Genomic DNA, 16,520 nt, shown 5'->3' on the forward strand with positions numbered 1-16,520 from the left:
TTGTGCTGGTAGCTTTAGTGTGGTCTTGTTAGCAAACATTTGGGTAAATGCCCAAAAGTGGGATTGCTGGGTCATAGGGGAGCTCTATGTGAAGTCTTTTGAGGAACCTCCATACTGCTTTCCAAAGTGGTTGAACAAGTTTACATTCCCACCAACAATGAAGTAAGGTTCCCTTCTGTCCACATCCCCTACAGCATCTGTTGTTACTAGAGTTCTTGATTTTTGCCATTCTAACTGGGGTGAGGTGGTATCTTAATGTTGCATGGCAAAGGACATAGCTAGCAAGATCAATAGAAAACCCACGGATTGGGAGAAGATCTTCACTAGCCATACAACAGACAAAGGTCTCATATCTAAAATATACTTGGAACTCAAAAAATTAAATCCCCCAACAACAAATCCTCAAAGAAACAACTGCCCAATAAATAAATGGGCTAAAGACTCATGTACTTTTTTTTTCAAATTTTTTATTGCGATTAAGTGGTTACATAATTTCCCAAATTTGACAGTATTGTGGGATAGTGATGCTCAGTTAAGATCACACACATTCTAACTTTCCTGGAGCAAATTGTCTATCACAGTCTATAACATTTATGAGTTCTATGAGCTTTGCGATACAGTTATTTTTTCCTCATTGGGTGATATGTACATTTCTTTTGTTTTGCATAGCATCAGCGGTTCCCTCTTTCCCACTTGTTCCCTCCCTCCCATCGCTGCCATTGAGTTGCTTAGTTCATTTTGGCCAATGTCCTGTGCAGCTTATGGGTCCTGCTGTTATATGTTTTTCCCTGATTCATCCAGTTCTGTGTCATCTTCCTGGTTCCCCTCCGGTGTGCACATATATGCCATATATGTGATCTGCAGCATGGGGTTATTTAGTAGTGATTCAACCAGCATATCATGTACCTTTATCAGACTCATTCTCTTCCATCACTCTCCCTTATCTACCCATCCCCCTTCTTAAACCAATTTCAGCAAGCTTTATTGTTACATTTTCACAAGAACATATATTTTGAGTATATTAACCTTTCTTCACCCTCTCTCTTATTCTTTTCCCCTCCCATTAAGTAATGAGTATTAAAAATACTCATTAAACTTGTTCGACTTTATTAAAGTTTCAGCCACTTTTTAAGAAAAAATGGAAGTGAGTTACTTAATTTAAATTTGCTCTTTAATATGGATTAGCTATATAATATGGATTTAACATAGATAAATATCAGAGAGTACCCATACAGGAGTTTTTTTACTTTTATTTTGGTAAAATGCATCATAAGTATTCAAAGCAGCTTCAACATGGTATTTTACATGTGCTTATACCTTAATCCAGTCGACTCTCTTTTCTTGACTCTACTAAACTTCTTTAATTCAGCAGCTTTCAGTGAGTTTGGTTTTGCTGTCTTCTTTCGCGGATGTAATGTATTTTAATGCTGTTCACCATTTAACATTTCAATTGCCCAATAAATAGTGCTTGACTAACCACATATACATAATATGGCTCTTATTTTTGAGTTTTGTCATCTCTTTTCATAGTATATTGTATGAGATAAAGAAAGGAGCTGTGTAAACTTGTGCTTGTTGGAACTATATTCTCATTATCCAATACCTATCTCAACTGGTATTGTGAAGATGAAATGAGATCAGTCTCATAATTCACTAATGGCATGTATATTTCATGCTTAGCATATCCAGGAAATGCTAACAACTTCATGTTAACTCATCCTTCTCTTTGTTCTGAGTACCACAACATGCTTGCTTGCCATGAAATCACTAGGATTTGCTAGGAGGAATTTTTAGTATCAACAGTAGCATTTGTTCCTGTAAAATGAGAGCTATTAACTAGACTGGAAATCATTTTCATGACAAATTAGGGCAGGAAAAAGTAGGAGGTATTCGGAATCTCTTTCTCCACTATGTTGGCTTTCTTTATCTTCATCAGATGCCACCTTTTCATCCTTATATAAAAACTTTACTAGACGTGTGGTGTTAAGAGCTTGTGGAGTCAGAATTGGTGTGTTAAACTCTTTCCCTCACCGGATCATTTCTCATAACTTTCAACCAATTAAGATTCTAACTACTTCACACTACAGGCCAAAGTCTGCTGTGGTTTCCATTTTACTGAAATTGTGTGACCTGTCTCACCTTCACACTTTGGTTCACATCTCTCCTTGCCTGGTGTGTCCATTTTATTTAGGAATTTATTAGATGGTTTTAGGTATTAGTTTAGATTTAAAATGCTTTTCAAAGCTGGGTGCTGGTGGCTTAGACCTGTAATCTTAGCAACTCAGGAGGCTGAGATCTGAGGATTGTGGTTCAAAGCCAGCCAGGGAAGATGACTCTCTGAGACTCTTATCTCTAATAAACTACGCAGAAAAAGGCAGAAATGTCACTGTGGCTCAAGGGATAGAGTGCTATATGTGAGGAAAATAAGAGCTCAGGGACAGTGGCTAGCCCTGAATTCATGCCCCAGGACTGGAAAAATAAATGTCTTCCAAGGGTCATATGCTAATTGTTTAGTTGCTAGTCTGATGAAGATATGGTCTAGCTGGAGGAAGTAGGCTACAGAAGACCCTGGCCCATCCTGTCTCTTTCTTTGCATCGTGAGGACACGAGGTGACAATTTAATGCTATCATGCACTCCCATCTTGATATTCTGCCTCATTACACACCTAGAACAATGAGGGGCAAGCAAGCATGGACTGGAATAGTCTACCAGAATAAATCTTTCCTACTTTTTTCTCTTCCTAAAACTCATGTTAAAATTTAATTGCTCTTATAAAGTGGCAGAACCTTTGAGAGATTCTGATCTCATCTATGGATTAAAGTCATTATTGAAGGAGGAGGTCCTTTATTTTTTTCTTTTAAAAAATTTATTATGAAAATACTGTACAGAGGAGTCACAATTACATGGGCAAGGTAATGAGTACATTTCTTGCCAAGCATTGTTGCCTCCTCCTTTGTTTCCCCTTCTTATCTCTTCCCATATCCCACCTCCCTCAACCACCCATATCTTCCCCCCCTTCGGCATAACAACTTGTACATCTCATTGTTGCAATGGGTCCACCTGTATCCCTATTTAAACAATTTGTTTTTTCCTTCCCCTCCACAAATTATACCAGCATCAAATACAGTGAAAGCAGGGGGAGGGACATACAAAGCAACAAAGAAATCATCTTATGAATATGTTAGAAACAATCACATGAAAGAAAAAAGCATTTGAATCCTTATCTTGGGGTTCATTTCAGAGGAGGTCTTTATAAAGAGGGAGTTTTAATCCCCTTTTTTCTCTCTGCTCTCTGCCAGGGGATGATGCACAAAAAGGACCACCCCAGATGCTAATCCCTTGATTTGGGACTTTAGCCTCCAGAATTGTGAGATACAAATTTCCATTAATTACAAACTATTCATATTGTGGCATTTAGTTATAATAGAGTAAAATGCACTAAAATAGTACTAACTTTTGTTTCTAAATCTATGAAGTGACACATATCTTCTGTTATATCATGTGGGTTTTTTGTTTGTTTTTTGTCAGTTGTGGGGCTTGAAATTAGGGCCTAGGCATTGTCCCTGAACTGTTTTGCCCAAGGCTAGCACTGTACCATTCTGAGCCATGGTTTTCTGGGGGTTAATTGGAGATAAGAGTTTCATGAACTTTCTTGCCCCGGCTAGCTTTGAACCATGATCCTCAGATCTCAGCCTTTGGAATAGCTAGGATTATAATGAGAACCACCAGCACCTTGCTCACGTTTTGGGTTTTTTGTTTTTGTTTTTAGCACAATGCATAAAGAAATATTTTATTCATTTACATCGCCGCCTTCATTACTAGACTGTGTATTGGATCATCAGAGTTATATTTTATTTACCTTGACATTCTCAGTCTTTAGAACTGTATCTAGTTTGTAAAAGTTATTTAATGACTGTTTATTAAGTGAACAAGTGAATAAATGAATAAATTCAGTGACAAAGGATTTTGAGGAATAGATCAATAGTCTTTATTTACTAAATTACATAAAGCTTAATAACTGTGGAAGTATGAGGGACAGAGCAGAATTTATATGCAGCAAGATAGAAGAATAATAGAAAAATTGAAAACTTGTAAGAGAGTTTGAACCCAAACATACAGATTTGGGAGGTTTTTTTTTTTTTAAGTTCATTCTGCAGATACGCTCCTTGGGAAACATCTGTTTTACATTGATTAATACACCTAAGGTCTACTAATTCTGTACTTCTTTTGTAGGATTTTTTTCATGCTCATTCATGTATAAAACTGCGTATTGGCTATCTCCATTTAAACTTGTTACAAATGGTTAGTAGATACCTACCATCTGCCAAGGTTTTTTAAGTGATAGGAGTAGGTATGAAGACAGATACATATTTTTTTAATAAGTTTTATATTTGCTGAGGCAGGGGAGTGGGATAAAGCATTCAACCTATCCACAAATGCATATGTAATTTCAGGCAATTATTAGAACTGTGAAGAAAATCAAAGGTCACTAAATGTCTAGAAAGAGACAGTCAGGGAAGATAAGTGGGACTGAGGGCAGGAGGAAGCTGTGCAGGCATCTGGTGGAAGTGTTTCCAGCAGGCAGCGTGGGAAGAGAGGCCTGACAGGGCTTGTCAGAGGAGGGTCAAGGACAATTCTGAGGAGGACACAGAAAGTTGACCAGGAAAGAAATAAATTTAGCTATTGTGCTAAGGATTTTTTTTTCCCTGTGTGCAATGGCTGGGTCCTTGGAAGGCTTTGAGCCAAGCAGCCTGAAGCCGAAGCTGTCAAGTTTAAAAGGATTTCTATGAGCCAAGCACACTGATGGCTAACAACTATAATCCTAGCTAAGGAGAAGGCTGAGATCTGGATCCTGGTTCAAAGCCAGTCCAAGCAGGAAAGTCCATGAGACTTTTATCTCCAACTAGGCAGCAAAATGCCAGAAGTGGAGCTGTGGCTCAAGTGATAGAGCACTAGCCTTAAGCAAAAAGCTCAGGGACCATGCTTAGGCCCCAAGGTAAAGTACCAAGGACTGGCATGTGTGCGTGTACACACACACACACGGAATTCTCTGGGTGCTACAATGAAACATTAGTTGTAAAAGAATAAGGAAGAGAACAAGAGGGCAATTAGGAGACTGTTGTGACAAAAAGCTAGGAGAAAATAGGGTACTGGTGGCTCATCACTTTCACTTTGGCTGCTCAGGAGACTGAAATCTGAGAATTGTGGTTTGAAGCCTGCCCAAGCAGGAAAGTCCATGGGACACTTATCTTTAATTAAGCATCACAAAAGCCCTATGTGAAACTGTGGCTCAAGTGGTAGATAACATGCTAGTCTTGAGAAGAAAAAAAAAAAGCTCATGAGCTGAGGTCCTGAGTTCAAGCCCCAGGATAATCTCTCTCTCTCTCTCTCTCTCTCTCTCTCTCTCTCACACACACACACACAAATTCTAGAAAGAGATGGTAGTCTTTTTAAATTAAGGTAAAAACAGATGACAAAGAGGCTGATTCCTTGCTCCCTTCTCCTTGCAGCTCACCACCTCACCATTTAGATACAGTGGCTTTCTTTGCTTGGCAAACTCTCCATGTACTGTCAGGACCAGGATAGTACTATGGGCCTAAGGAAAGAGAATTGAATTATACATGAATTAAGCTAAAAGGTGGTAGATTTCTCTTTTTCTATAATATGGTACAAAATTTTCACCAATTTATTTTATTTTGAAAGCAGTTATTTGAAAACAAGAGAAAAGTAACCATGATCTGGAGTAAGAAACTGTATGTTATCAATACACAATAGATACAGAATTTTAAATTGTATATGAATGAGCAAAGACAGTCACAAATTCATTAGTATAGTGAAAATATTTCTGTGAATTCCACAGATTTGAGCTTTCAAGTGTTTGCTTGGGTATGTGGGATGTAATTGCAATGACTTCTCAAAAAGGATTAAAAAACCTGTCTGGTCAGTGTGGAGGTTCCTCAAAAGACTCCACATAGAACTCCCCTATGACCCAGCAATCCCACTCTTGGGCATTTACCCAAATGAACCCAAACAAGACCACACTAAAGATACCAGCATGACTATGTTTATTGCAGCATTATTTACCATAGCTAAGATATGGAACCAACCCAGATGCCCCTCAGTAGATGAATGGATCAAGAAAATGTGGTATATATACACAATGGAATTCTATGCCTCCATCAGAAAGAATGACATTGCCCCATTTGTTAGGAAATGGAAAAACTTGGAAGTGAAGTAAGCCAGGCCCAAAGAAACATAGGTCCCATGGTTTTCCTTATTTGCAATAACTAGTATATGTCTGAGTCAAGCAGAAAAGGTCAGATAAGTTGATGTTAGGGAAATGAACCCTAAGATAGGTATTCAAATGTTTTTTTTTCTTTCTGGTGATTGTTTCTAACACATTTACAAGATTATTTCTTTATTGCTTTGTATGTCCCTCCCATGGTATAACCCCTGCTTTCACTGTATTTGAGGTTGGTATAATTTGTGGAGGGGAAGGGAAAAAACAAATCGTTTAAATAGGGATACAGGTGAATCCATTGGAACAATGAGATGTACAAGTCACTATGTGGAAAAACGAACTTTACAACTTGGGTGAGCTGGGAGGAGGATTGGGTGGGGGGGCGGGGGAAGGATGGGAAAGGATGGGAAGGGGAAACAAAGGAGGAGGCTACAATGCTTGATAAGAAATGTACTCATTATCTTGCCCATGTAATTGTAACCCCTCTGTACAGTATTTTCACAATAAAAATATCTGTCTGGAACTATGATCATGGTGCTTCAAAATGAATAGTAACAAAAATATACCACTGTTAATATTGGATATTTCTTTCAGAAATTACACAGACACACACACACACACACACACACACACAAACTTCTTGAAATGCTCAAGTGAAATGATTTAAGGTACTTTATCAAGTATCCTAATCTCAAGATATTTTCCAGATAATGTAATTTATAAAAGTCTTATTCAAAAAGTCCTTTAACTATGTCATAATTCTTTTTTTCTATTGCTGAAACATACACCTCCTTTCTTTTGTTTAAATAATTACATCCTTCAAGCAATTTAACAAATACTTTTATCCTATGCGAAAAATAGTTAACAAAATAGTTTCTGTTTTGTGATGATGTTACTCCTTAAAGCTAAGTAAGACAGAAATCAAATAAGTCAATCATATAGTGTACTTTAGAGGATGACCAGTGCAATAGAAAAGGAAAACAAGAGAGAGAGATTGGAGGAGGAGAAGGTATGCTGTCACTTTTTCATAATGGCACAGTCGAATTGGGGGGATGCTAGAAAGAGATGAAAGGGAAATGAGGCAGAAAGCAGAGAAAGTTCCAGAGAGAAAGTGTCCCATGCAAAGCAGAAGCTCATGGAAAGACTGTAGTTGTTCAGTGAGAGTTGATAGAACACAAATTTAGGACCTGTGGTATGGGGTCCACTCTGTCAATGGACAAACTTCAAAATTGCTTTGAAAAAGACTGCAGTCTTTCAGATGATTTTAAGTGGACAGAAATTGTCATGATGAGGGTATTTGGAAGAGATTTCCCCAATAGAAGAGAACATTGTACTTGACTTTCTGAGAGAGAGAGAGAGAGAGAGAGAGAGAGAGAGAGAGAGAGAGACCTCCTCCAAGAACCAGGAATGAATTTCAAAGTAATCTACCCAGGAGGCACACAAGGCCAGTAGAGATTTACTGAGCAGAGGAGACAAAGACAAATCAGGGTGGCAGGAAAAAAGACAGAGAAGGAGAAGGAAGTAGAAGAGGAAAGAGGAAGAGGAAGAAGAAGGAGGAGGAGGAAGAGGAGGTGGAGAAAGAAGGAAGGAGAAGGAGGAGAAGGAGAAGAGAAACAGAAGAAGAAAAAGCTATAGGACTTTCTGAAAGTAGGGATTCTTCTGCTAGGACTATCCTCGGCATATACTAATTATTACACATGAGGGAGACCATGGAGCCTATGTTTCTTTGGGTCTGGCTTACTTCACTTAATATGATTTTTTCCAAGTCTTTCCATCTTCTTATGAATGGAGTGCTGTCATTCTTTCTGATGGAGGCATTATGTGTATATACACCACAGTTTCTTGACCTATTGATCTATTGAGGGGCATCTGGATTGATTCTATATCTTAGCTGTGGTAAATAATGCTCCAATGAACACAGTTGTGCTGGTAGCTTTAGTGTGGCCTTGTTTGTGATCATTTGAGGAAATGCCTAGCAGTGGGATTGCTGGGTCATAGGGGAGTTCTATATTTTAGGATACTCTTAGCAGAGGTACACAAAGCCCAAAAACTATGTACATATGTCCATATAAAATGATGCTAATCAAAATGATCTCGATGATATCGAAACAAGAGGGTTTTTTGATGTTGTTTTGCTTTGATTTCTTTTCTTTTATTGTGTGTAGTGTTTGCAGTTATTTCTTTTGTCTTTCATTTTATTCTCCTCTGGTTTATTCCTTGTTTTCACTATTCCTGCTTTTGGTACCCTTTGTCTTGTATATAAGTTAATATGATTTGGGGATGGAAAGGGGAATCACAAAAATTGTGGGACAGAGGTTGAACTAATGCAAAAGTGATACTCACTAGATACTACATTGGAAATGAATTTTGCAACTTGTGGGGTAAGGGGTTGGGGAAAAGCAGGAGAAAACAAGGGAGGGGTAACACTGAAAAGAAGTGTACTCATTACCCTACTTATATAACTGTAACCCTTCTGTACATCACCATTACAATGAAATAAAGTTTCAAAAAAATCACATATAATATGATTCTAGAGTTGAAAGAGATCTGTCCACACAGATTCTATAGCTAGCAAAATTATGCTTCAGAAATTAAGATGAAATAAAGACCTTGATAGAAAATTTAAGAGAATGTTTCCACAACTTATCTGTACCACATGAATAACAATGGAGCTTTTAATGCCTTGAGAAATAAAGTATTTATTAATAAAATATATTTTTTAAACTGAAAAAAAAGAAAGTAGGGGTTCCATGAGTGGTGTTGATCCCAGGGTGTCTATGTCTTCTAAGTACACTGAAGTTTCTAGTTCAGAATTGGTCACCTGAATGTATGGTTACCTAGCAACTTCCCAGTTATCCTATTGTTTTATAACTCAAGCCTAGAAACAAAGGGTTTGGAGTTTTCTTACAAACTTTTGTGACATGAGTGTCTGTCTTTTCCGTCCCTTTTTAAAACTATTTTTGTTCTAATAGAAGACTTACCAAAAAAGACACTCCCAGATCCAATTACTTTTATTTAGGGGCATTCTATCTCACTTAATATCTGAAGGCAAAGAGGGGTGATGGAAAGACTGTGGGTTTGCATGTTCTTAAATGGTATGTCAATTTCTTGCTGTTTTAGAGATTTTTACAGCCTTATTGCAGCTCCTAAATCTGGATTAGTTTTGATATATTTTTGTACTTCCTTGTCACTGTACCCTAGATGTCTTGCCTCAAAATGATGTGCACCTTGTAAGTGTGGTTGTGACTGCTGGGATTAAAAGCACAGGACAAAATGGGAAGGTGGTTAAGATGCTAATTTTATAATCCAGGCAAGAGATGAAGATAAAATGTTGTCACCCACCTGTAACCCTAACTACTCAGGTAGAAAAGTCTGAGAGATTCCATCGCCAAAATAATCAACGAAAAGCCAAGCTGGATTCATGGCTCAAGTTAAGTATCAGTACCAGGCTAAAACCCTAAGTTCAAGCTCCTGGACCCAAGTACTGGGACTAGCAAAGAAGAAGAGAAGGAAAGGGAATAGGGAGAGGGAGAGAGGGAGAGAAGAGGATTAGACCATGATGATAGGAAAGTTGAAAAATATGTGATCAGATATATTATGAAGGTTACTCTCCAAAATTTTCTTATACATTTGTTATGAAACATAAAAGAAATGAAATAACTTAAAATTATTAAAAATGCCATGTGTTTAAATAATTTAATCATATATTCATAATATATTTATAGATTTCTTTTAAATGTGTTGAATATAACTTAAAATATTTAAAAATGTGAGACAAAGTGCTAGTAATATACTAAATTTCAATATCTTAGTTTTTGACTCAAAGCATTTGCTTTAAACTGCCATTCAGGACACTGGACACCAACTGAAGCAGACATAATATTCCAATGCAGAATTATGCTAAATCAATGTCTTTTATTATACTTTGAAATCAAGAGAAAAACCATAAAGAGTGTCCTGGACTATAAGACGTTCCTGATAATGACCTGTTAAATATTATTTCTCCCCTTTCTCATTGAAAAGAGATCTCTGTCTTGGTTCAAGGTCACAAAATTCCCAGCTTAAAAAAATACCTTCCCAGGCTCCTTTGCAACTAGTCAACATTTTTGATTAATTACGTGTGAGAAAAATTTACTGATAGACTGCCTGAAAAGGCATTTAAAAACAACCCACAGAGATGACATGTTTCTCTCTATTGTTTTTTATTCTCTTGCTCTTACTTATGCTTGAGCAGAATACTGTATGTCCGCAAATCTCAAATGGGTATTTCATGTCTAGGAAAGCTGGTTATTTGGTATGCCTGATCTCATCTTATTTTTTTCCTATTTTTTTTAAATAAGGAAATTATCATAGAAAAGAATGTGGTACTTTTTTTGGATTCTTTGCTGTTGTGTTGGGAAGACCTTGTCAGAATATGGTATTCAAAAGTGGGAATTATTTCCTGTAAACTTTTCACTTAAAAAATTCTCTTGTACTTATTACCTTACGGATGTAACTGTAACCCCTTTGTACATCACCTTGATAGTAAAATTAAATTTAAAAAATCTGTGCATTATAAGGAATTGAAAAGTCACATTTATCTTGGAAGTCCACCTTCTAAATTGTCTGGTTGAGTAAAAATGGTCCCTTGCTTTGCCATAATTTTTATATGACCTTGAAATAATTCTTTAATTCAGCCAAGACTCATTCTTTTCATTGGCAAAATAAGATTGCTATGTTCTCATTGATTTGCAATGACTAAGTCTCATATAATAAATTATGTGAATCTCACAAAATCCTGTCACATAGTAAAATCCAAATCAAAAGGTGGCTAGGTGCTGGTGTAATCCTAGTTACTCAGGAGGCTGAGATCTGAGGATAATGGTTCCAACCAGTCCAGGCAGACTCTTTTCTCCAATAAACTACCAGAAAACCTGAAGTGGTGCTGTGGCTCTAGTGGTAGAGCGCTCACCTTGAGCTGAAGAGCTCAAGGGACAGAGTTCAGGACCAGAGTTCAAACCTCACGACTGACAAAAGAAAAAAAAAAGGAAAAAGCAAAAGATCCAAAATGTTAGTTATTACAATAATAGAGTAAAATATTTTTGCAAATAAATTTGAGTTACACATTTCATTTATTTAAAAAAGAACAGAAAGAAAACTTCCCAGATCTGAAGGCAACCTTGGTCTGATAGAGTTCTATGGAGGTGGCTACCAAGAGAATATGAAGGACTTCCCACAGGGAGAATGCTTGGAGGATTGCTAAGACTTCTGCCCTGCCTTGAGGTTTTCATTATTTTAATTTCACTGGGCCAAGCATCTCAATACTGCAAACATTATAATGATTTGTTGTCCTTCTGTTGTGTCTCTTTCACAGTTGACAATGTTTAAACCCTATGTCTACTATGTCCTATTGAATTCCTTGAAAGTATTGTCTCCATCTGAAAAGCTATTCACCTGCTCTGCTGTAATCTGAGTTGAGCAATGTCACATATATGTCTGTAGAGCAGGATTTAAGAACTCATTAGAAATATTAAATCTAGAGGCAAGCACAGGTGCAGGACTTCTGGCTTCAATTTCATTTGCATAATAGCAGTTGGGTAATTGAAGCTGCCACTAGCTACCTGACTAAACACTAAAGATTAAAAATGTCATGTTCAAGCATTGTTCCCAGAATCTACTTTTTGGTTTTTAAGAAGTTGAATGAATGTTTTTAATGTTTATTAGTATACACAGGTGTGCCATTGTGAGATTCTATTTGTAAATTCTTTTACTGGAATGTTCCAGTTTTCTTCTTTGAGATTTATTTTTGACTACTCAACTAGAAGGGAAGATTTTTGTCACTAAAACCTTCTTTTTTTTGTCTTTTTTAGGGTGGGTACCTTTTTCAATTTTAATTATAGAAGAGCCTTAACTGTTGGCAAAACAAAACCATTTAACTTCCTGCCTCAGGGAAATTTTAAAAATGGATTGGACTCTAGGATTTTAGGAACAAACATTTAAGATTCAGTCATTTCTCAAAGACATTTAAAAAGACAAATTTTCAAACCCTAACAATAATTTAGTAATATTTTTAGATCCTATTCAATGTAAATTAATTCTCTCTCTCTATCTCTCTCTCTCTCTTACACACACACACACACACACACACACACTTCAATGATATTCATCAAAGCACTTATAACAAAATTCCTGGGAAACTTTCTACAGCAAAATGTAAAACGTATATGCAGTTAGATACTAAAATATCCTGTAAAATGATATTGTACAAAACTGTCTTATGACTTAGGCATGTATTTTGATTTATTACGTAACAAATAAGCACAACAAGTAGGTATCTTTTATGTATAAATACTGGGAATATGGAAATGGCACTGTGGTTCAAAGTGACACAGCACTAACCTTGAGCAAATATAGCTCAGGGACAGTGCCCAGGCTGTGAGTTCAATCCCCATAGCCAACAACAAAAACCAAGCCAAACCAAACCAAACTAAAACAAACAAATACTGGGAATATATGTAAACATTGATTATATCTAGTGATTTCCTTAGAAGAATTGTAAGGCAAATATGGTACTCATGGAATGGAATACCTTGATTGATTTTTGCCACCTGCCATGGGTAATGGAAAAGAAAACAACACTTTGATTGCTATTTATTTAAAATTTTTGAAAAAAGTTATAAAAGTGAGCTTTTTTCTGGTGAATGAGATGAAAGAGAACTTTATTTTTCTTATATTTATTTATTTATTGTTTTTAAACCTTAGAGGAAGAGTATTTCTATAATAAGCAAAAAGCAAAAAGTATATACTTTTAAGAATTTTTCTTTTAAAATATAAGTGATCCACAAATTAAATAGGAAGTTTATTTACAAACAAAATTTTCTCTTATATGCTGGTTAAGGGTTAGGACAGTTCAACTAATTTTTTTTTGTTTTTTGGTCCGGTCGTGGCCTGAACTCTGGGCCTGGGTGCTGTCCTTCCGCTTTTCAGCTCAAGGCTAGCGATCTACCACTTGAGCCACAGTGCCACTTCCAGCTTTCAGGTGGTTTATTAGAGATAAGAATCTCACAGACTTTTCTGCCTGGGCTGGCTTTGAATGGTGATACTCAGATCTCAGCCTCCTGAATATCTAGGATTACAGGTGTGGACCACTGGCGCCTGGCTAATTTCACACTTTTAAGTCTGGATTGTAGAAGTATTTTTACATCTCAGAAAGTAAGCCATGGGCTGGATAATAATATTAATATCTCTAAAGACATTTCTCGAACTGACATAGTTACAGGAAACAAAAATTTGAATCACCCTAAAAATTTTATGAAAATAGGCATCCTCCATTTTATTGAAAGTAAATGAATTTATTACCAACACTTTCAATTTTAACATTGTCTATCTCTTCTTCCTTTTTTTTTGTTTTAAAGTATAAGAATGATTGAAACTTTGATCAAGAGGAGTAATCAGATGAAGTCATAAGAATTCTATTCATCTTATTTCTGTTCAATAAAAAAATAACAACCATAAAGATTTAAATCAAACTGACAGCTCACTCCCGTGCCCGTGCTGGAGGAGATGGTAAGGTTTTCTGAGAGAGAAGAGTCACAGTTTAACTAATTTGTTTGTGCGTGGCCCCATTAAGAAGAATCATGCTCAATCTGGGTAGGGCAAAGCTCCTATCATAAAGATAATAACAAGCCAGGCGCTGGTGGCTCACGCCTGTAATCCTAGATACTCAGGAGGCTGAGATCTGAGGATCACAGTTCAAAGCCAGCCCGCGCAAGAAAGTCCATGAAACTCATCTCCAATAAAGTACTAGAAAACCGGAAGTGGCGCTGTGACTCAAGTGGTAGAGCGCTTGCCTTGAGGTGAAGAGCGCAGGGACAGCGCCCAAGCCCAGAGTTCAAGTTCTACAACCGACAAAAACAAACAACAACAACAAAAAACCCAAAAAGAACAATAACAGTGAATAAACTATGAAAAGTAGCAATGAAATATATTTTCTGTTTCACATTAAGCTGAACAGACATTTGTTCTGATTTTAGAGCCATCTCTAATAATAGGGGAAAATAAATCATTTTCAAAAGTTCCAGACTGAGGAAATTAATGTCAGTCCTCAGCCATTTTTTGATTGGTAAAGTAGAAATGAAAATTAAGACGGATGCCACTTAATCAAAGAGAGTGGAATTGTACTGATAAACTGCTTTGTTAAATTATACCTCCTTTATAAAACTACTTACACATAATTTAAAAATTAAAAATAAAGGAAAAAAAGTCTACAGGAGGATGAAAAAAATAAAGAAGTTGCATTTGACCATCTGTAGTTAACCTATAGACCCAAGACCTTCAATCATGAAAGAGTGCTGTTTAGAAAGAAGCTGCTGGCAAGACTAGGAATTGGAGTTTCCAATGACTGTATTTCTGTTGGCTGTCGGACTATTCCAAATTGATGATCCCCTTGAGTCAGCCCACTAGCAACCATCCATATAGCTTACTCTATGAACAGACCTGAGAACAATCAAAATCTGTTCATGACAACTTGTGAAACAAACAGGGCAAATCATAAAATTTTATTTCACTTCACCCCGTTTTGCAATTATTATTTTAAAATGTATAGTTAATTCGCTTGGAATTTTATTTACTTACTGAGCATATACCTACCAATTTGCAAAACTATTCTGTACATGAAAAACAACAGCTTTTACTTTTATTTTAATATTAACATTTTTTTGGTTTACCACAAGAACTTTTGAGTGTCAGCAAAATAAACCTTAACAAGCTAACTGCTTTGGACAAATTTTATACCTTGGGAGTAACTGATCTCTGTGCTTTAATTGAGTGTGACTGATCCTTGCAAATATCTTGGGCAATTAATTAAAATTTTAAGGTATGTTAAGACACATATGACTGTAAATGCTTAACAGTACAGAACACAAGTGATCCTTCTACTGTAATTATGAGAAATAGTTTGCAAGAAATACTTTTGCATTGGAATACATTCAGGCGAGGGCTGTCAAGCTGGTGAGAACTCTAGAACTAATGAAGATATTAAAGTGTAACTAAAATCTGCACTGCTCACAGGGTAGGAAAAAACAGCTTTAGTCAAGGACCAACAATCTCAGGGAGATGGAGGAAGTAACTAACTCCAAGCTCCATGTGGAAAGAAGGATCGAGGGCTCAAACAACTTTTAGTGTGAAGGTCCATTGGGACAATAGGCAGGAATGCTGTATCTAAGAGGGTTTTTCCTCCTCTGAGACCTGTTTCTCCTGTTAATTTTCTTCCTCTTAATGGAACATGGCCAAGGATCTTTAAAAAAAAAACTCAGCAAAATAAAATTCCAATTTATTATTGGACACCATTGTTTCACACTACCACAGCAACTTCATAGACAAAAAAAGGAAAAAAAAGTTTCTTATTTTTGGCCTTTTTAGCCATCTCATACAAACCAACTACTTTATAGTACAGCTAAGCACACACACACACACACACACACACACACACACACACACACACACACACAAAGTTACTGGAATGCTTGGAAGAAGATTTTTGTTGTTGTTGTTTATTTTGCTTTTTTTTTTACAAGTTTTTTTTTTCTCCTTTGAGGTTATAATGAACATGGTCACACCACAAGTAGTCAGAAGGACAGAATGCTCTGAAGGCTGATTTGGTCATCCGAGGGCATTAAAAATGGCTGACCCCTGACAATCTGTACAAAAAATATAAAACGTAAATAAAAAAATACCAACAAATGTTCCTTTCTAAAATACTTTTAAGAAAAAAGCAGGGCCTTGGAAGTTTTGGTATTTTCTTCCCCTGTTGCAAATTCTCCTTGTGGTTTTGGTGGGGTGGTGGAGAGCTTGATGATGACCTTTTTTAGTCAACTTTTCAGTTTTTGCTGTCTAGTTATCCAGTCTTCTTGGTATTGACATCACCATCCTCATCATCCTCAGCTGCCCGTTTGCTTGTGCCTGCTTCTGCCTCTTCATCTTCATCTCCATCCTCCTCCTCACCATCACCTTCCTCCCCCTCCTCCCCCTCCTCCCCCTCCTCCTCCTTCTCTTCCTCCTTGTCCTCCTTCTCCTCATCTTCCTCCTCCTTTTTCTTACTTTTCTTCATCATCTACCTCATTATCAGCCTCCTGCTCCCAATTTTCCTCATTAGCATTCCTGTTGTCAGGGGCTCTCTTCCATTCTCTGCCTCCTCCACAGCTTCCTTCTTCTCCTTCAAATCTTTGGTGGTGATCTCGGATCTGGTGTCCACAGCCAGGTCTGACATGGTGGGGCATGCTGGTGATCCAGTGCAGCGAG

The 16,520-nt window shown here is 36.9% G+C and overlaps 1 protein-coding gene and 1 pseudogene across 1 annotated transcript in view; one reads left to right on the forward strand and one right to left on the reverse strand.

The window, feature by feature from the left end:
- The window catches only part of LOC105988478 (chromosome unknown open reading frame, human C4orf22), a 554,842-nt gene that overhangs the window by 149,555 nt on the left and 388,767 nt on the right, over positions 1-16,520 (forward strand). The gene's annotated exons all lie outside the window — the stretch shown is intronic.
- LOC105988430 lies at positions 16,117-16,488 on the reverse strand (annotated as a pseudogene).

Source organism: Dipodomys ordii, unplaced genomic scaffold (genome assembly GCF_000151885.1).
Source record: "Dipodomys ordii isolate 6190 unplaced genomic scaffold, Dord_2.0 Scaffold49, whole genome shotgun sequence".
NCBI lineage: Eukaryota > Metazoa > Chordata > Mammalia > Rodentia > Heteromyidae > Dipodomys > Dipodomys ordii.